The 22,007-nt window shown below is 36.2% G+C and overlaps 2 pseudogenes; both read left to right on the top strand.

The window, feature by feature from the left end:
• The first annotated feature begins 9,816 nt into the window (after positions 1 to 9,816).
• On the top strand, positions 9,817 to 10,712 carry LOC116900464 (annotated as a pseudogene).
• A 3,379-nt stretch (positions 10,713 to 14,091) lies between these two features.
• LOC116900894 overlaps positions 14,092 to 22,007 on the top strand; it is an 8,712-nt pseudogene continuing 796 nt past the window's right edge.

Below are 22,007 nucleotides of genomic sequence, written 5' to 3'. Positions count from 1 at the left end.
AGAAGCCTAGCCTAATTCTCCTGTACAGAGTGATGCATTGCTAAATACTGTCACCACTGGCAACCTCACAGCTCACAAATAGGAAGTCCAATCCTCTTGTCCATGTTAGAGGGATAATTCAAAGTGATTGGAATGCAACAAGGAACAAAAGAAGTTACCAATGCCCTCAATAATCATGTGCTTTATGTTGTTATAAGCCAGATAGCAAACATCAGTTTTCCTCACTGATTAGAATTTAGGATTAAGCCTTCAAGAGTAGGTTTGTTGTGGAGTGTGTCTTAAATCCAACCAGAGAGTGGTTAGTTAATCAAACAATGTTTGTGACAAGATTGCAGCAGTGTATCATGCTGGCTATAAATCGTAGTGTTTGCAGCTAAGTTGGTGACTGTTACCCTCTGAAAGCATGCAGAGTACCTTCCAGTACCATGATCCCTAGTCAGCAGTGGTAAAGCCTCTAGTTAGGCACTAGCTTGACCTTTCTGTGAGATATGTAAGTGTTGTCTTCAGTAATAAGGCCTTGAATCAGTTTATGGAAAGCAACCAATAGCTTTGGCAATAACCTGAGTTGTTTGGGGCTTTCCACAGAACTGCTTTGATTAACGACTAAACCAGATATAACATATCTGGCAGTGGAGTTAGGGCAGTATCTCCCTTGTGCTTAGAGTGATTTTATTTATATTTTTTACATGTCATGCTTATATTTTTAGAAGCTTCTAAGGTAGTAGGATTTCATGCAACCATGCGAATGGTCCTTAGTGTTAGTTGTCTCTCCATAACATCTCTCCATCAGTCCATCCTTATTTAATCCTTTAGCTTCTTTCTTGTCCCTGTTTATCCATTAGTGTATATTCTCTTTCTCTTTCCTTAGAAGACCTTGTTGACATCCACATGTAGAACAAAACCTACAATGATTTAGGGAGACTTTTATACACCTCCCCAGGATGATTTTTTTACTTTGGATTCATCCATTTAAGTGAAATTTTCATAATTCCATTTTAACAGCTGAATAATATTTCATTGTGCAAATATACCACAAGTTCATTATATAGTCTTTCATTGATGGCTATTTCAATTTTCTGGCTATTATGAATAGAGCACTTAGTCCTAAATGGATTACCTTAATTAAACTCAGGGATCAGGGAGATATATAGAAGAGAAGAGCAAAAAATTATAAGGAAGTAGATGATTTCAAGGAAACACTGTAAGATGTAACAGGACTGATGGACCGAAAAATTTATAGAAACTCTGGTAAATACAGTGGTTCTTGCACTGACAGGGGCAAGTGGGCATGAGTCCCAAGCCAAATGTTTTGGTTTGTGTTTTTATGGTGTGTGTGTGTGTGCGTGTGTGTGCGTGTGTGTGTGTGTGTGCACATTATATTTTCTTTAGTTTCAATTTTGACTGTTTTCTAAAAAGAGGAATATAGATAATGAAGTTAGGTAGCGCAGGAGGAGAGAGGTTTCTGGGAGGAATTGGTGAAAGGAAAAGCTAAGGTCAGAATATTGTCTATATATAAACAAGGTATGTAAGGTACATGCCTATGCTATATCTAATAGCTCCTCATATTCTGTATTTATTGAATTGAACAGAAGTTTTAATTTCCAATTCAGCATGCTCAATTGATTGATTTTGCAAATTGGTTATTTATTGCGTTCTTCCATACCCCATATCCCATGATTATATGTTTCACATGCAACTAATTTATAATTAAAAGCACTAAAAAAAGCTGTCCAATAAGAAATTTACACTACTATCTTCCAAAACAAACAAACAAAAAACAAAGAAAAAAGAAAGAAAGAAAGAAAGAAAGAAAGAAAGAAAGAAAGAAAGAGAGAAAGAAAGCAAGCTAGCCAAAAATTCTTCCAAACCAAAATATTAGCAAATCACAGAACATAGAAGCAAGAACAGTGAATATCAGGGCAACATGGTCTCATCAAATGACTGTGATTTTCAACCTCTAAACTAAAAGATACTGAAACTAAGAAAGTTCTAGAAGACAATGATTTTAAAATCTAGTAAAATGATCAATGACCTGAAAACAAACACAAATAACCAGATGATTTTGTTCAGAACATAGTGAAGAAAGTTAGCAGTGGAGAAATTATCAGCAAAATGGTTGATGAAATCAACATGAAAGTTCAGCAAGGAAACAAAAAATGAAAAAAGAAAATATTTTAAATGATAAAACTAAATAAGGCAAATGAAAATCAAAAAGAAAATATTACTAACAGTCTCCACCAACCATAGGAATATCATACATGGAGGACAAAGTTGAGAGTATTGTGGGCTAAGATTTATGAGGCAATTTAATAGGACTACCATATTCAAGAACTATGTGTTATAATTAAAATTCCTAACCACATAACTGAAGGAGCTAGTATAAAGGCATAAGAAATATACCAATGTCATAACAGAGAATTTCTGAAATTTATTTTTCTTTTTCAGATAAATGTAACTTTATACACGAGTGCTCAATTTCCATCATCCATATCCAACTTCTCCCATCACCCCCTACCTACCCTCAGGTTCCTGACCACCTTTTCTTAAGATATATATGAGTTTAGCATTATTTATTTCTTTGTGTGCCCAGATGGCCATTTGGGATTGGACAATTTACATGGAAGGTCTTCTTTAAACAAAATTGATTTTCTTTCCCTCAGCAGCTATTAACCACTTGTAGCTCTTCATCTGGGGCAGGGGGAAATGTAGAATTTTCCTCATCTATGTTAGTATGAAAAGTAGTGTTATCATTATACAAGTTTTGTTCAAACAAACTAGAGTTAAGTTTTTTTTTTTTTTTTATTATTAACTTGAGTATTTCTTATATACATTTCGAGTGTTATTCCTTTCCCCGGTTTCGGGCAAACATCCCCTCCCCTCCCTTCCTTATGGGTGTTCCCCCTCCCAACCCCCCCATTGCTGCCCTCTCCCCAACAGTCTAGTTCACTAGGGGTTCAGTCTTAACAGGACCCAGGGCCCCCTTCCACTGGTGCTCTTACTAGGATATTCATTTGCAACCACGAGGTCAGGGAGTCCAGGGTCAGTCCATGTATAGTCTTTGGGTAGTGGCTTAGTCCTGAAGCTCTGGTTGGTTGGCATTTGCTGTACATATGGGGTCTCTGGGCTCCTTCAAGCTCTTTCAGTTCTTTCTCTGATTCCTTCAACAGGGTCCTGTTCTCAGTTCAGTGCTTTCCTGCTGGCATACGCCTCTGTATTTAGAGTTAAGTTTTAATGGGTGCATATTCCTTCTCATGTCTAGGGAATCTATCTAGGTTGAGACATCTTGCACCTAGGGCTTATCATTCCGACTCATCTTCCATGGATTCTTTGAGCCTTAGGTGTAGGGGTTTGCATTGTATATCTCTCAATTGGGGCTGCCTTTTACAATCACTTATTCAACTTTGAGGATTCATACACCTCTCTAATAGTTTCCACCTGGTATAAAAGAAAGGCCTCTTTGCTGAGGAGTAAGAGCTATACTAATCTGTGTGTATACAAGTAACTACTTAGAATGTAGTTAGAAATTAGAATAGTTTAGGAAGCTGGCATTAGTCAGTTATCCTCTATGTCTATCACCTCACCTGTCTTGGGTGGTTGGGTAGGTTTATAGTGTCAGGGATGAATTCCCTTCCATTGATCACATCTTCATTCCAACTAGATAGCTGCACAATGAAAGCCAATCATCAGAGAGGAGGCTTCCAGATGAATTTCTAGTTCAATTCCTCCCAGGCCTCTGTGTGACGTGTGTATTGTCATCAGCAATAGTGTATTACTTTCAACTTCTGGAAGCAACTAAGGGCAATGACAACAACTCATATATTATTTTAAAAATATTCCTTTTACTTATTTTGTTGTTTTTTTTGGGGGGGTATGCAAATATGACATTCATTCCATTTGACTAATTTTTTATCATGCATTTCTAATCTACCATTAAATCTAAATATTGAGTTCTTGATTTCAACTAATATATGTTTTAGTATTTTAAACTTACAAAATTCATTTAATATCTCTAATGATTTATAGATTCTTATAGTTTAAGTTCATCATTAAATAGTTAATTTCTTATTATCTGTATCAACTATGTTTTTCCTTACTCTGTCTTTCAGTCACATTTTGTGTTCATCATTTTTATTCTTTTACTTGAATGACAGATCTGGTATATAAAACAATTGTACAGACAAGTCAAGCCTGCTTGTTTACAGTGTTCACTTCTTTGCAGACAGTGAACTCATTTTGTTGTCTCTTACAACATCAGCCCCATAGGTCATCAGTTCTTTTATTTGTAAGGCTTTTCATTGCATTTCATTATCTCTCCTCATTGTTCATTTTTTGATATTTGGTACTGAGAAATGTTCCTTTTTAATTTCATAAGTGACAAACACATAATCTCTTTCTAGTATTCTGGAGTAGATCACATCTTGGTTATAGAGAATTACCATGAATTTGGTGCATTTAGAGGAAATGCACTATGATAATAGTCTTCTATATATTTTTTCTTAAAGAAGCAAGCAAATTTCAATTTGACTTAGTGTAGGCATCATATGATCTACAAACACTCTCATTTATTCAGACTAAAAGAAGTACTAGTAGTTCTCTGAATTCAAGTATGGAGAGACTTAGGAAATTACATCCATTAAATAACTTCATCAAGTGATACATTCTTCTGAAATTGTCAGTTTTCAATTTGTCAGAAAGATGAAATAAGTCCAGCAACTTCAAATGTAATTTTTTTTATTTCTTACAACCACATTTGTTCTGGCATACATATTAGCTCATAATTACATAATGATAATGTATTTCATGATTAGTGTTTAACTTAGAAGAAATACATATAACCTTAGGGATTGATAGCTTTATTTCATTTATTCGGTGAGTTGAAAACAGACAGTTGTAATGAAGCTTGTTTATGGGTATTTTATGACATCAAAAGATCCAGTGTCGAACCAAGCATATGATATCTGTTCACTGGAGCTGATGGATCCCCAAGATAAATGAATTACAGTCGAAGACTTTTGAGCACTTGTACATGCATTAAAAACTGATTGTTTTCCCTGTCTTTAGTTTGTTATACAAATCTAAATTCAATTCATAGTATACTGAAAAGAAGGGAAATTATTGACACCGTAAATATCCTTACCACTTCTTTGGACTCAGAAGTCAAGAGCGCTATCAAGCCACACAATCTGTCCTAACATTGCACAACCTACACAGACTGTCTTCTGAAGAGCTAGATATCACTGCTGGAGTCTAAAGTTCTGAGCTCTGTGGCTTTATACACAAAGTTTCTTGGTTGGAGTGAGACTCACAAAGGAATGCCGTGGTGTGCATGGTGGTTGGAAAAGAGGATGTGCATGCTCTCTCCTTCAGAATGTTCTAAATACTATTGTGCTTACTAAATATTTGATCATTTACAATTCATATTATCAATCATTGCAGATCCAGAAATTTTTTTTCACTTTATCTTATAGGTTCATTATATTACAAATAAGTCAAATCTCTTGGCAGCCTTTTTTTCTCTAGGGAATTGACCCGGGAAAACTTGTTTGGAAGAGCTTGCTGCATTTAATTTGTTTCAGTAGTCTAACAGATCTATTAGATTACAGTCTGTAGACTCTTAATGTTAAACTAGTGGTGATGTAATCTGTGTACATATAAAGGAAGGGAATCATTATTTAGAATGGCCTGAGGCCATTTGAAACTCAATTCCGGTCCAAAGGGGATGCCTTAGATTTGAGGCCAGTCTTCATACTAACATTCTCTTTTCTCCATATCTCTGACTGCTCCCAAATTTTTGTAAGGTTTTGAATTTCCTTGTTGAAATTGTACAGATATTCAAATAGTTACTTAAATATTTGAAGGAAAGTATTCCCTCCCCAAAAATATTGCTTGAAAATAAAATAGAAATCTGTTTATACTTTGGAAAACCTCAATCATCTTTCTTATCTAGATACTAATTTGATTCTGGCTTGGTAAATAGAGGACTAACACTAGGTACTTAAATGGTCAATGTGAGTCCACATAACATAGTCAGTTTTCATTGTTTCAAGAAATGATTGACAGAAAAATGTGTAAAATTTTAGAAAATTATTGTTTGCTAAATTTTGAGTTGTATATTTGATATACCAAATAATATCCCCATTAGGGTTGATTTGCTAACATATAATTTTGCACAGCAATGAAAATATATAACTTGTTTCTCCAGAAGAAACAAGAAAACAAAAGTTTTGTTTACTAGCAGGTAAGAGTTTTAATCTACTGTTATATAGTAAATGTTGATTTTTAGTGGTTTTTACATTATAAACATTCAGTTGGCTGTTTATACCTCTCTGGTAGAATAAAATGGGAAGATGGTGTTGAAAATAGAAATAGTCATCAGTAGTGATTATTTCTAGACCTATGAATATTATTCATATATTTTTTATCACACCATAGATACAAAGTGAAAGAAACATTAATTTTGTATACCTAGGACCAAGTCCCAAAATACACATCTACAAAATAACTGAGGAAATGATGCAAAGATAAATTCCTATGAAACCTTGAAATATAACAAATAACAAAACATCATATATATTCTTTTGGGGCAACTGATTCAATAGCAAATTTACTAAACACAGAATTAACTTGCAAAATACCAAACAGAGGCTGTTTTAGTTTTATATTTAACATGTATTTATTTTTTTGTATTGACAACAACAAAGGATATATACTAAATAAATAAAAGACAAACCAGTTTGGTACCTTATATTTTTCTTTATGAGAGATTATATTTTGCCTAATATATTTACATGTAATTTGTTTTAGAATTTGAATTTTAAAAAATATATGTCTTAACAACCATGCTACAATGTAAAAGAAAGAATCTCTACCATGTCTTTGAAAGTTATATGACCTAAATGACCTAAGTAAGCATGTTAGTATGTCCTTAGAGACAAACTCAGGCTCAGGATAATATGTAACTGATGTTAACTAAACATATATTTAAAATTATTATTTAAATTACTAGTGTGGTAATTTTGTTAATGTCTATTTTATTTTGGGAAAAACATATTCTTTTTTCTTTTATATTTAAGATTATAATATAATTATATTTCTCACTTCAATCATCTTCCACATTCCCAGTAACCCCCTTTCCTCTTTGAGAAAAAATATTCTTAATAACCTGTGTTAATATTTTAAAGATATTAAGACTTTAACTTGGAAGCATGTCAAGACTATTTAAATTTTTACTGCAAAATATTTGAAAATTGACACAATAAACTGTAGTTCAAATACTAGACTTCACTGTGCTATATTAATAGGTACACAATTAAATAATAATTACATAGTAATAATTACTAGTAGAACCTCTATCTTATTAAACTAGAGCAAAAGGTTAAAAAGAAATAAACATACACAAAATGGGCTGTAAGTTAAGGAGAACCGGCATAATCCTTTCACAGCTTTATGACCTGAAAAGGGTGTACTTTTGTCAGTCTGTTTCTTCAAGGAGGATCTCCTAATGAGACGAAACAGTTATGTGAGTGAGACAGAGAGGAGGCACATCATGGTTGCCATCTAGTGAAATAGCATATTCTCTTTTGTCCTTGTTTATTTTATCTTCCTAGAGTTATTTTTCTTATTTTATTTCCAGTCTTCCTTTGGTTAGGCTTGTCGTTTCGTGTGTGTGTGTGTGTGTGTGTGTGTGTGTGTGTGTGTGTGTGTGTGTGTGTGTGTGTGTGTGTGCATATCTCTTCATATCTATCTCCTGGTATCTTTTTGTGGAATCTACTTCTTTTGCTTCTATTTAAATGGTTAATATTATACTTTCTTATGAATGTATTTATACCAAAACAAATACGTCTAAAATGAGATATATTCTAACATAAGTAAATTCTAATGTATGAGTTATAGCTATGAATTTATTTGGCTTATTGAAAATTCCTAAAACCAAGTGTCATAAATATAAACTTTTTTGAAGAAATCAGTGTATTAAACAGGCAATGGACAAAGATTTAAGATGACAGGCCAAGAATGTAAATGTGGTCTATGTAACAGTAAGTGGATTACATTTTTATAGTAATATTTGCTTTTTTTACATGTGTTATATCCAACTTCATATGTTTCACTTTTTCCAAATTCCTCCACCTGCCCCCATATCCATTCTTCCTTTATTTCCTTAAAAATCAAAACCAAAAAACCAAGAAAGAACAGTCCTTTGGGGCTATTAACCAAACACATCATAACAAATTACAACAAGACTAGGCACAAACACTCATATCAAGACTAGATGAAGTGACCCAGTAGGAGGAAAAGTGTTCCAAGCTCAGGCAAAATAGTCAGAGGTGCCTCCTCTTCTACTCTTAGGAGTCCTACAAAAACATCAAAGCAACACAACCATAATTAAAGGCAGAGGACCTAGCTCAGACCCATAAGGCTTTGTGATTGTCATGCCACTCTCAGTGGTTTTGTGTGTCAACTTGACATAAGCTGAAGTTATCACAGAGAAAGGAGCCTCAGTTGGGGAAATGCCTCCATGAGACCCAGCTGTAAGGCATTTTCTTAACTAGTGCTCAAGCGAGGACGGACCATTGTGGGTGGTGCCATCCCTGGGCTGGTCGTCTTGGGTTCTATAAGAGTGAAGGCTGAGCAAGCCAGGGGAAGCAAACCAGTAAGAAATATTCCTCCATGGCCTCTGCATCAGCAACTGCTTCCTGACCTGCCTGAATTCCAGTCCTGACTTCCTTTGGTCATGAATAGCAGCCTGGAAGTATAAGCTGAATAAACCCTTTCCTTCCCAACTTACTCCTTGGTCATGATGTTTGTGCAGGAATAAAACCCTAACTAAGACATTCAAAACCCCTATCTGCCTGCTTAGTTGATTCTGAATAACAATGTTTTTCCGTGGTATATTCAACCCCTTTGCTCTAAATTCTTCCTTTTCTTTCTGAAAGGTTCCTCTGACTTTGCTTGGTGTTGGTGGTGGATCTCTACATCTGCTTTCATGATTTGCTGAATGGTGGCCCCTGATGACAATCAGCATAGATTATGAGAACAGCAGAATATCATTAGGAATCACCTTATTGATTTTTTTACCAGTTATATTTGGGTTTATCCCGGGCTCCTGTGGCTGAGCAATCTCTGGTTCCTGGCTATTCGTACAGTGTCAGCAGGTTTCCTCTCATAGCATGGGCCTTCAGGTGGACCAGTTAGAGGTTGGCCACCCCTACAAGTTCTGTGTCACCATTATTCTAGTACATCTTGTAGGTCAAAGTTTTGGTTATTGTATCCAATATCTTGTGATTCAATGAGTGAGTTTTGACTGAGCATCCTTTAGACTTGAATGACTGACTATGAATATATATTGTGAGATATTTCAAGAAGATATGAATTTTGGTGATATATAGATCTTATTCATACATACATTTTATATACCTGTCAACAGATACAACTCTATCAGTTCAAAGAACTGACTCTATATCTTCTTATATATTTGTGGATAACTGCCATCACTAATAAGTGAGTTTGTTGGAAGTGAGAACTCATTTTTTCTTTATTGGCTTTGGTTCTTTTGTTGTTAATTTATGAAGAGTTGGGTCAAGACTGTTGAATTATAATGCTTCAAATGAAATAACCTGAGGAATGCAAATTTCTAAGGAAAATCTACTGGTAGTTAGATAGGGACCTGAATAGATGTTACTAAGGTTTCCAACATGTCTCTACTATAAAAGATAAACTGAAGATGTGCTTAAGAAAAATTCATGGTCTTTTAATTATATCATTACAGATCCTGTTTTCCTGAGTTTCTCACTGAGAAACAATCCAAAATATGCTTAAATGGGACAGAGAAACAATGTCACAAATTTATCCTCCTAGGACTTCCTCAAGATCAACCTGGACAAAAAGCATTATTTGTCATGTTTTATATCTACATTTGACAATGGTGGGCAATCTGCTTATGGCTACAGTGATTGCCAGCTCCTCCTTAGACTCCCAATGTACTTCTTTCTTGCTTATTTATCAATCATGGATTCTGTTTATTCTACTTCACATCCACCTAAGTTGATTGTGGACTTACACTCTCTGACAAAAAAGACCATCTCATTGCAGCTTGCATGGGCCAACTCTTTACTGGCACTTATTTGGTGGTGCTGGTCTTCCTCCTGAGTGGTGATAGCTCTGATCGATATATGGCCATCGTAAAGCCCCCCCTTCACTATTTGACCATCATAGATCTGACAGATTTGCATCCTTCTGTTGGTGATAGCCTGGGTTGGTGGGTTGCTCACTCTGTGATTCAACTTGCTTTTTGTGTCTAATTTGCCCTTTCTGTGGACCCAATGTCATCGACCATTTCATCTGTGACATGTACCCACCCTATTGAGACTTGCATGCAGTGACCTTACTTCATTGGTCTTGCTGTGGTTGCGAATGGTGGAGCAATCTGTATGGTCATTTTATTCTTCTTTTAATCTCTATGCATTCATCCTAAACTCTCTTAAAACTACAGTCAGGGAAGGGAGGCGTAAAGCCTTGTCCACCTGCAGCTCCCACATCACTGTGGTTGTTCTTTTTTTATCCCCTGCATTTTCATTTATGTTAAGCCAGTGTCTAACTTTCCCCATTGATAAGTCAATAAGTGTAGGTTTTTACAGTTATCACTCCATGCTGACAACCTTTAATATATGCTCTGAGAAATGCAGGATGAAAAAAATGCCATGCAAAAACTCTAGTGTAAATCATCAACTACAGGCAGGTAAGAGTGCCTCCCACACACTGAGGGACTTCTGTTGTATTGAAGATTTTTGGGGGATTTTAAACAGCCTTACACCACCTGCCTCAGGTCAAGACTAAGCCAAGTTCCATTCTCCACCCACAGTTCTCAGAGAGGATCAAAGAACATTCTTTAAAAAACCTACAGAATGCTGACTGACAGTCACTTGACTCTCTTGTCCCAGATAGAGTTAAATTTAAGTCATAATCTGGTCATGTGCTTGTTAGCCAATAAATTTAAGGTCAATATGCTTTAGCCAATAAGACTTTAAACTGCATGCCATAGCAATTTCCTAATGAAGTCTCAGACATGTCCTTTTGTGCTAATATTTGCTAATTGCTGGAATTTCACTTGCTGGTTTCTAGTCAAAAAATGCCTCCAAATACTGGTAAGGTGTTATACTCATATTTTTTGCTAAATTAGATATCTCTTAACTAGATATAATTACATCCTTTATCAAGAAGTCAGTTCGAGGTATGTTAACCAGGTCCATATTTTCAATTAAATTAACACAGATCTGACTATTTATTCTTATTCAATACTCAAGATATTGCCAAGGCATAGATCTAAGTTCCTAAATTTAATTTAAAAACAAAACAACATAACACTAAATTGGTGCTTTGGATTTTCCATGATAAAGTAACAAAAGTGACAAACCTGAGTTTATTAAGTTGCTGGCGTACCTAATTGAGATACTGTGAGTGTAGTCTCAGTGGTCCACTGTTCATCCCTCTGTTTTCTCTTTCCAGAAAAGACACCTCCATTATCTTCTCTCACGTCCAAGCTGGATTTGAAATGCAGAGTTGTTTTTTTGTCATTACAGTCATTGAATTCTTCATCTCAGTTACTATTGCTGGAGGTTTTAAAGTAATGCAATTAAGTTGATAATTGCTGTTATACAATATATAATAGAAAAGTATTTTATTCAGAATAATGAAAGAAAGCTTCATTCATGAGCTTTATAGTTTCATGCAGGTCCTGTTTTTTCTGAGCTCTTGTCTGTAACATGTCTTATAAAGAGTAATGGGACAGAGAAACAATGTCACAGAGTTTATCCTCTCCAACTCATTCAGGATTCTGTTGGCATGCACCTAGTATGCTGGAGAGTTTGAATGGGAAGGGTTCAGAGGGTCACCAGTTCAATTTCTTTATCTTCGATCTACCGACGAAACAATGTAACTTCTCATTGAAATGATATCTTTGTAGACTTTCCTAAACTATTTTTTTTTCTGAATCCTTGAAGAAGGTTCCATTTTTTTATGTGTTAGTCTCTAGAAAACCACTTATATTTAACTATCAATCTTTTCGGAGTTTCCATTTTCTCAGTCTCACTGCATATCTTACTATAAGGTCTGAAAATATCATATCAGATTCTAACACAGCAATTAGTAATAGAGAGATGAGTTGGTTTGTTTGGCCTAAATAAAACTAACAAAGTCAAGATCATACATAGAGATGTGGTGGCATTAGAATAGGTAGATGTGTGATGTACAGGATTACAGCTCACCACAAACAAGAATGCCTTATGAAATAGTGTCCTGGTAACACTATTTTTGGGTCTCAGGTCTCTTTTCCTGATGGTGATAGCTGCGTTAATATATAGCCATCTGTAGGACTGCACTATTTGCCCATTATGAACTGTCAGGTTTGTTTCAGGAACCTTACCGCCTGGAGAGAGAGCGAGACAAGACACAGAGTAGGACTCTGTTGTGGCTCTAAGGACTGGGGATCTCCAGTCAGTTAGAGTCTCTAACTATACTGAAATGCTGATAACTTCTAAAAAGCCCTAAAACCTTTCTTGCTTACTCTGAGGGTAAAAAACTGCTGGCTTAGGTAATTGACACCTGTAGCCTAACAGTAGGGGATTAAGTAATGAGGCCTTTGTTCTATATCAGCAGGAACTGCAAGTCTCTAGCTTTCAGTCTGCTAGTAGAAGTTACAGGAAAAAATCTGGACACTTTGAAAACTGTTTATAACATATATTTTGAGGCACAAAAAAATTACCTATGAAACCTAAGAAAAGGGAAGTGGAAAGATCCTAACCTAGGCAGGGAAATTTTTTTTCTCTTTGAACTCAATACTTAGATGTTCTGGGAATACATGATCATGCAATAAGTTCATCACAAGTTAACAAAGTTCAAATCATAAATCAAATAAGTTTACATGCATATCCATTGGGAAGTAATTCCATCTGAAACTCAACATCATCACCTGTCTCAGCTTCACAGGTTCATTGAAATGAAAAACCATAACTAGGTTATTAATGAAGAGTTTTATATAGAAAACTCAGATTTAATATTTTATCCTCTGTCCTAGCACCTACTGATAAATTGTTGGGTCCTTTTTATGACCTTTGGTTAATTGACCCCCAACCTCTTGGAATGTGCTCTAAGTAGTAGAAAGTCTGGTTACTATTGGCAATTAACTGATGACACAGGGGACAGGAGGCGAGTTCTCATTCAGTTTTGACTATTGAAAAGGACTTATGCTTGTCCCTACTATAAAAGAGCTTAATAAATACTGATTTAGGAATTTAGAAGTTTCTTTTGGGATCATCATAAAATTAAAACTGTTTGTTTGTCTATATCACTACAGGACTGTCATCTTAGTAGTTCTTTACACAAAAGGGTGAATAATACCTAATGATTGTCATACCTGAAATCCTCATATCACTGTGCTTGTCTGTGTTTTTCATAATATTTGTTTCCATCTTTCCCAATAATAAATCCAAAGTGAAATTTTACACCTATGTTGAATCTTTAATATGCACCTTGAAATTCAGGATAAATACTAAGAAAATTTTGGTGTTAAAAAGTAATTATAGGTATAATATTAAAATAATTTCCTCCACAGATATATATTCCCTGAAGCAAGGTATAGAGAGAAGCTTCTTTTATTCATTAATGTATTGTTTGCTTTGTTTTTTGAAGCTAGAGTTTCTCTGTGTAGTCTTGGCTGTCTTGGAACTTACTGTGTAGATCAGGATAGCCTCAGATCAAAATTCCCATCCACCCTCCTCCTGAGAGCAGGTATTTAAGATCCTGTACCACCACTACACGTCAAGGGAGGACTGTTGTGGCAGGTATCATCATTAACTCAATCTGTTCTCTATAGGTGTGACTCTTCTGTCTATAGATTATTAAAACTAGAGTAAATAATTTGTTGATTTTTTAAGACTAATTTTCTGAAAATTAAGATATCAATATAAAAGGTGCAAAAACAAAACTGTGATCATTTTAAAATGTATTTTTCAATTGTATTCAATTTTCTGCAGCTTTGGAAGTAAAAATGAATATTTTAAAAAGATTTATTAGTTGTGTATACAGCAGTCTACTGGCATGTATACCTGCAGGCCAGGAGAGGGCGCAGATCTCATAGTAGATGATTGTGAGCCACCATGTGGTCACTGAGAATTGAACTCAGGACCTCTGGAAGAGCAGACTGTGTTCTTGACCTTGGAACCATCTCTCTAGCTCCAAACGAGAGCTTCTTATTCTGTCTTCATAATTCCAAATGAAGTTTCACCTTATTTTTACTATAATGGTCACATTCTTATGTTGTATTCAACTGGGTTTGCTTACATATTTAAAACTCAGTTCACTGTAATATAGATTTTTTAATTTTATGTATAAATAAACAACCTTTTTCATGGTGTTTTGTTATCTTGTAGTATCTTTTTAGAATATAAGTGTTTTCTTTGTTAAGTTGTCCTTTAATTCCATATTTACTTTTACTCACAGAAATACATAAACATTCACATGATAATGATGAATAAAATTAAATAATATAACAATTTTTTATATTATCTGAATGGTCTATTTATTTGTGGTGTCATTGTAGCTGTCTTTCATTTCATTTCCTGGCCTGCTGCATTTTTATTTATTTTTATGTAGGTTTTCAGATTTGTTATATAAACCCTCAATAGTGACTTCAAGCCTGGTTGTTTAGAGTCTACTATTTTTCTCACCACATTTTCATTTTTTTTCATTTTGGTCACAAAGTTTAGGAATCTACCACACAGGTGTTCACTCTTCCATTGACAGGTTAATGATTTTAGCACATACATTAGCATTTGTCTAGTTCTTCATGATCTTATTTTGAAATACATACGTATTATATTGAAGGCATTGTAGTTTGGCAATATACAGGGGTTATAGATAATTGATGTGATCCTAGAATATATTTATATATGGGCTAATAACTCTAGTTTGTGATTTTTTTAAATCTTTTTGAAATTATTTTATTTATTGCATTCAAAAAAGTTGTTTCCTTTCCTGTCCCACCCCAGGGTTCTTACCCACATCCCCTTTCTCCTTCCTCTGAAAGCATGTGTTTCCACCTACCCCACCCCACCAGCATCCCTCTTCCTTGGGGCATCAAGTTTCTACAAAGATTAAGCACATTCTCTCCTACTGAGGCCATACAAGCCAATCCTCTGTTTTACACCTATGTCCTGGGCTACAAACCAGCCTATATGCTCCTTGTTTGTTTTTTAGTCTCTGGGAGCTCTGGGGGTCAGGTAGATTAACACTGTTGGTCTTCCTAAGGGTTGCCATTGCCTTTAGCTCCTTCAGTCCTTCCCCTCACTCTTCACTTAAAGGACTCCCTGACCTCAGTCCAATGGTTGGCTATAAGCATCTGTATTTGTCTCAGTCAGTTGCTGGTAGAGCGTCTAAGAGGACAGCCACACCAGGCTCTTGGCTGCAGGCACAATATGGCCTTAGTAATAGTGTCTGGATTTGATGCCGGCCTATAAGATGGATCCCAAGTTGGGATTACTGGGTGTCCTTTTCTTCAGTCTTTGCTCCATTTTTTTGTCTCTGTATTTCCTTTAGAAAGGAACAATTCTGGGGTAAAAATTTTGAAGCTGGCTGGGTGGCCCCAACCCACAATTGGGGACCATATCTATCTATTGGAGGTGGTCTCTTTAGGTTCTATCTCCCTACTGTTAGACATTTTGTCTTCTAGAGGTTCCCCTACACCCTACACCAAATGATGCACATTTCTATTCTTTTCCGAGTCCTCTGGGCATCTCTCCTGTCTCTCCCCATACCTGTTCCTGCCCCACCTCTTCTATTCCCCTCTTCCCCTCCCCTCCCCCTCCCCTCTCCCATGCAGTTTCCTTCTCCCTCTGAGTACCATGGTGATTATTTTGTTCCCCTTCTAAATGGATTTCAGGTATCTACACTTGGTTCTTCCTTCTTGTTAAGCTTCTTACGTTTTGTGTGAGTTGTATCGGTATTCTGAACTTTTGGCTAATATATGTATCAGTGATATATATACTTTGCATGTCTTTAATTGTGTGTTACCTCAGTCAGGATGATATTTTCTAATTCCATCAATTTGCCTGCAAAATTCATGATGTCCTAACTTTTTAATAGCTAAATAGTATTCCATTGTGTAGATGAATGAAATTTTCTTTATTGATTCTTTGTTTGAGGCAAATGTGGGTTGTTTCAAGCTTCAGGCTATTACAAATAAGACCACTATGAACACAGTGGAGCACTTGTCCTTGTTGTATTATAGAGCATCTTTTGAATATACTCCCAGGAATGATATAGCTGGGCTTCAGGTAGATCTATTTCCAGTTTACTGAGGAACTCCCAGATTGATTTCTAGAATGGTTGTAGCAGTTTGCAATCCCACCAACAATAGAGTAGTGTTCCCACCAGCACTAGAGGAATATTCCTCTTTCTCCAGATCCTTGCCAGTATGTACTGTAGCCTGAGTTTTTAATCTTGTTCATTCTGATTGGTGTAAGGTGGAATCTCAGGGTTGTTTGATTTGCATTTCCTTGAGGACTAAGGACTTTGAATATTTTTTTAAGTGCTTCTCAGCCGTTCAAGATTCCTCTTTTCAGAATTCTCTGGTTAGCTTTGTACCCCAATTTAAACTTCCTGAGTTATTTTTATATTTTTGATATTAGCCATCCACCAGTTGTGGAGTTGGTGAAGATCTTTTCCCAATCTGTAGGTTCCACTTTGTTCTACTGACGGTATCCTTTGTCTTAGAAGCTTTTCAGTTTCATAGGGTCCGTTTATCAATTTCATCTTAGAGCCTGAGCTAACAGTGTTCTGTTCAGGAAACGTACCCTGTTTAATGTGTTTTGAAGGTTAATTTCCCTTTCTCTTTTCTTAGATTCAGTATATCAGGATTTTATGCCGACCCTTGATCCACTTGCACCTGAGATTGTATGGGAGATAATGTGGATCAATTTCAGTCTTCTAAATGTATACCTCAGTTAGACCAACACCATTTATTTGAAGATGCTTCCTTTTCCTCACTACTATTATAACTACTGTATGGTTTGACTTGTTCGTCAAAGATCAGTGTCCATAGGTGTATGGGCTTATTTCTGGATCTTCAATTCTATTCTATTGATCAATGAGTCTGTCCTTGTTTTTAGTTTTTATTTGTTGTTTTTTGGTTGTGTGTGTGTGTGTGTGTGTGTGTGTGTGTGTGTGTGTGTGTGTGTTTATCACTGTTGCTCAATAGTACAGCTAGAGTTGGAGGATAGTGATTATTCCAGAAGTTCTTTACTGTTAAGAATCAATATTCATAAGTGAAATGTGGTTTTAGGTATCAGAGTAACTGTGGCTGCATAGAATGAATTAGGCAGTGTTCCTTCTGTTACTATTTTATAGAATAGTTTCATGAGTGTTGGTATTAGCTCTTCTTTGAAGGTCTGGTAGAATTCTGCATTAAACCATCTGGCCCCTGGTCTGGTTTTGGTTGGGATATTTTAATGACTACTTCTGTTTCCTTAGAGGTTATGGACTGATGAAAGTTTACCTTGCTTTTGATTTTATCTTTGATATGTGGCATCTGCCTAAATTAGCCACTACACCTAGATTTTTTTTCAGTTTTGTTGATTATCTATCAGTTTGTAGTATGATGTGGTGATTTCTAAATTTCCTGTTTCTGTTGTTATATCTCCATTTTCATTTCTTCTTTGGTTAATTTGGGTACTATCTCCGTGGTTTATCTATCATGTTGATTTTCTCAAAAGAACCAGCTCATGGTTTTGTTCATTCTTTGTATTGTATTCTTTATTTCTAACTGGTGGTTTCAGCCTTGAGTTTGATTATTTTCTGCTGTCTATTCACCTTGGCTGTGCTTGCTTCTTTTTGTCTTAGGGCTTTCACATGTGCTGTTAAGTTGTTAGTGTAGGATCTCTCCAATTTCTTCAGGAGGGTATTGGTGCTATGAATTTTCCTTTTAACACTGCTTTCATTGTGTCCTATAAGTTTGTGTATGCTGTGTTATCATTTTCATCGAACTCCAGGAAGTATTTAATTTCTTTTTTCTTCCCTGACCAAGTATGGCAGTAGAGAGTTGGTCAGGTTCCATAGGTTTGTGGGCTTTCTGTTTTTTTGTTGTTATTGAAGTCTAGCTTTAGTCCCTGGTGATCTGATAAGATGCATATGATTATTTCAGTCTTTTTGTATCTTTGGAAGCTTGTTTTGTGACGGATTATATGGTTAGTTTTGGAGATGGTTCCATGAGGTGCTGAAAGAAGGTATATTCTTTTGTTTTAGAATGAAATGTTCCTCTGGGGTGGGTCAGGGGGGCAGTCACCAATGATCCCTTTAGCCAAGGTGCAGGCAAGAAGGAGAAGTGGTTTGCTCATAGGCGAGGTTGTCCTGCATCACCTGGACTCTGGTAACCCCTAGTTTGCAGCACCTAATTTGGTGTTTCACCTCTCTCCCTGGTTGTGGCAGATTTCCTGGGATACCTACAGACTGTGGTGTGGGGAGAGGGACAGACATACCCTATCTGTCCCAGCAAGTTCCTAGTCTGTACTATTAGAGTCATCTCATATAAAACACATTGCTTCTCTCAGACAACCCTAAAGCCATAATTCTTAGAATTCATAAGAGACATTGTAACTTTGTATATATATACATCGTGTATTTTCATTGATAATTTGCACCATGGTAGGTTCATTTGTGTTTGGCCAGTGATTAATATTTACCTTAGTGAAAAATCATATTAAATTTGCAGTTGTTCAGTTTGTTCCACTTGGTAAGTTGAAACCAGTACCATGTAAGATAGCCCACCAGTTAATAAAGCTATTTGACTATTCAAATAAAAATTTTTGTATCCCTGTATTTATGACATCAGATCCAATGCAAATCTAAAATTACCATGAAGATGTACATGTTCATAGTTGATGGCATAATAAGGTAAGGGAGTGAATAGCTCATTGATTTGAAAAATGATGGTTTATTCCTCTCCCAACAGTTATTCAATTAATATGAAATGGACTTTTAAAAATTGAAGATCCTTACACTCTTTTCTTACACAAATTATGCCCTGTAAATAGAATTGAAGAACTATGGCCGCTTGTCTTACTGAGACTGAGGATGCCAATTTCACAAGATTTTGTAGTTCTTATTTCATTGACTCTGGATCTTCCAGCTCTTGGTTACAGTCTATATTGTAGTAAGATTTTAGCCATGTTGTGCTAGAGTATAGGTGGGGAAAATAATTAGGGATGCTCCTTCCTTTAAATACATTTCAGGAGATGTATCTAAATTTGAGTTCATTCCAAATGTTCTAATATAAAAATATCTAATGACCTTTCAGTGTCCTCCATTTACAATATTGATATTTTTTTTTATCTTTGTTAACTTGAGTATTTTTTATTTACATTTCAATTGTTTATTCCCTTTCGGTTTCGAGAACAACATCCTCTAACCATTCCCCCTCCTTCACATTGGTGTTCCCCTCCAATCCTCCCCTCATTAATACCCTCCCCCAGCAATCATTTTCGCTGGGGGTTGAGTTTGGCAGGATCAAGGCTTTCCTTCCACTGGTGTTCTTCTAGGCTATTCATTGCCTACTATGAGGTTGGGACCAGCGTCACTCCATGCCTTATAGTCTTTGGGTAGTAAACTTCCCCTGGAGAGCTCTGGTTGCCATTGATGTTCATATGGGGTCTCGAGCCCCTTCAAGCTCTTTCAGTCCTTTCTCTGATTCCTTCAAAGGGGGTACCGTTCTCAGTTCAGTGGTTTGCTGCTGGCCTATGTATTTGACATATTCTGGCTGTGTCTCTCAGGAGCGATCTACATCCGGCTCCTGTTGGTCTGCACTTCTTTGCTTCATCCATCTTATCTAATTGGGTGCCAGTATAAGTATGGGCCACATATGTTGCAGGCTCTGAATGGGTGTTCCTTCTGCCTCTGTTTTAATCTTTGCCTCTCTATGCCCTGCCAGGGTATTCATGTTCCCCTTTAAAAAAAGGAGTGAAGCATTCGCAATTTGGTCATCCCTCTTGAGTTTCATGTGTTCTGTACATCTAAGGCAATTCAAGCCTTTGGGCTAAGAGCCACTTATCAATGAATGCATACCATGTGTGTTATTCTTTGATTGGGTTAGCTCACTCAGGATGATATTTTCCAGTTCCAATCATTTGCCTACGAATTTCATAAAGTCGTTGTTTTTGATAGCTGAGTAATATTCCATTGTGTAGATGTGCCACATTTTCTGTATCCATTCCTCTGTTGAAGGGCATCTGGGTTCTTTCCAGCTTCTAGCTGTATAAATAAGGATCCTATGAACATAGTGGAACATGTGTCTTGGTAATATGTTGGGGCATCTTTTGGGTATATGCCCAAGAGAGGTATAGCTGGGTCCTCAGGTAGTTCAATGTCCAATTTTCTGAGGAACCTCCAGACTGATTTCCAGAATGGTTGTACCAGTCTGCAATCCCACCAATGGAGGAGTGTTTCTCTTTCTCCACATCCTTGTCAGCATTTGCTGTCACCCGAGTTTTTGATCTTAGCCATTCTCACTGGTGTGAGGTGAAATCTCAGGGTTGTTTTGATTTGCATTTCCCTTATGACTAAAGATGTTGAACATTTCTTTAGGTGTTTCTCAGCCATTCGGCATTCCTCAACTGTGAATTCTTTGTTTAGCTCTGAACCCCATTTTAATAGGGTTTATCTTCTTGAGTTCTTTGTATATTTTGTATATAAGCCCTCTATCTGTTGTCAGATAGGTAAAGATCATTTCCCAATCTTTTGGTTATCATTTTGTCCTCACCACAGTGTCCTTTGCCTTACAGAAGCTTTGCGGAAATTTCCTCCAGTGTCCATGTGTTCGAGATGCTTCCCCACTTTTTCTTCTGTTAGTTTGAGTGTATCTGGTTTGATGTGGAAGTCCTTGATCGACTTGAACTTAAGCTTTGTACAGGGTGATAAGCATGGATCAATATGCATTCTTGTACATGTTGACCTCCAGTTGAACCAGCACCATTTGCTGAAAATGCTATCTTTTTTCCATTGGATGGTTTTGGCTCCTTTGTCAAAAATCAAGTGACCATTGGTGTGTGGGTTCAAATCTGGGTCTTCAATTCTATTCCACTGGTCTATCTGTCTGTCTCTGTACCAATACCATGCAGTATTTATCACTATTTCTCGGTAATACTGTTGAGTTCAGGGATAGTGATTCCCCCTGAAGTCCTTTTATTGTTGAGGATAGTTTTAGCTATCCTGGGTTTTTTGTTATTCCAGACGAATTTACAAATTGTTCTGTCTAGTTCTTTGAAGAATTGGATTGGTATTTTAATGGGGATTGCATTGAATCTGTAGATTGCTTTTGGGAAAATGGCAATTTTTCCTATATTAATCCTGCCAATCCATGAGCATGGGAGAACTTTCCATCTTCTGAGGTCTTCTTCAATTTCTTTCTTCAGTGTCTTGAAGTTCTTATTGTACAGATCTTTTACTTGCTTGGATAAAGTCACACCGAGGTATTTTTATTATTTGGGACTATTATGAAAGGTGTCGTTTCCCTAATTTCTTTCTCGGCTTGTTTCTCTTTTGTGTAGAGGAAGGTTACTGATTTATTTGAGTTAATTTTATACCCAGCCACTTTGCTGAAGTTTTTTATCAGCTTTAGTAGTTCTCTGGTGGAACTTTTGGGATCACTTAAATATACTATCATATCATCTGCAAATAGTGATATTTAGACTTCTTCTTTACCAATCTGTATCCCTTTGATTTCCTTTTGTTGTCTGATTGCTCTGGCTAGAACTTTAAGAACTACATCGAATAAGTAGGGAGAGAGTGGGCAGCCTTGTCTAGTCCCTGATTGTAGTGGGATTGCTTCAAGTTTCTCTCCATTTAGTTTAATGTTAGCAACTGGTTTGCTGTATATAGCTTTTACTATGTTTAGGTATGGGCCTTGAATTCCTATCCTTTCCAGGACTTTTATCATGAAGGGGTGTTGAATTTTGTCAAATGCTTTC

The sequence above is a fragment of the Rattus rattus genome, chromosome 5 (assembly GCF_011064425.1).
Source record: "Rattus rattus isolate New Zealand chromosome 5, Rrattus_CSIRO_v1, whole genome shotgun sequence".
Taxonomy (NCBI): domain Eukaryota; kingdom Metazoa; phylum Chordata; class Mammalia; order Rodentia; family Muridae; genus Rattus; species Rattus rattus.
This window is presented reverse-complemented; position numbering and strand designations above follow the sequence as displayed.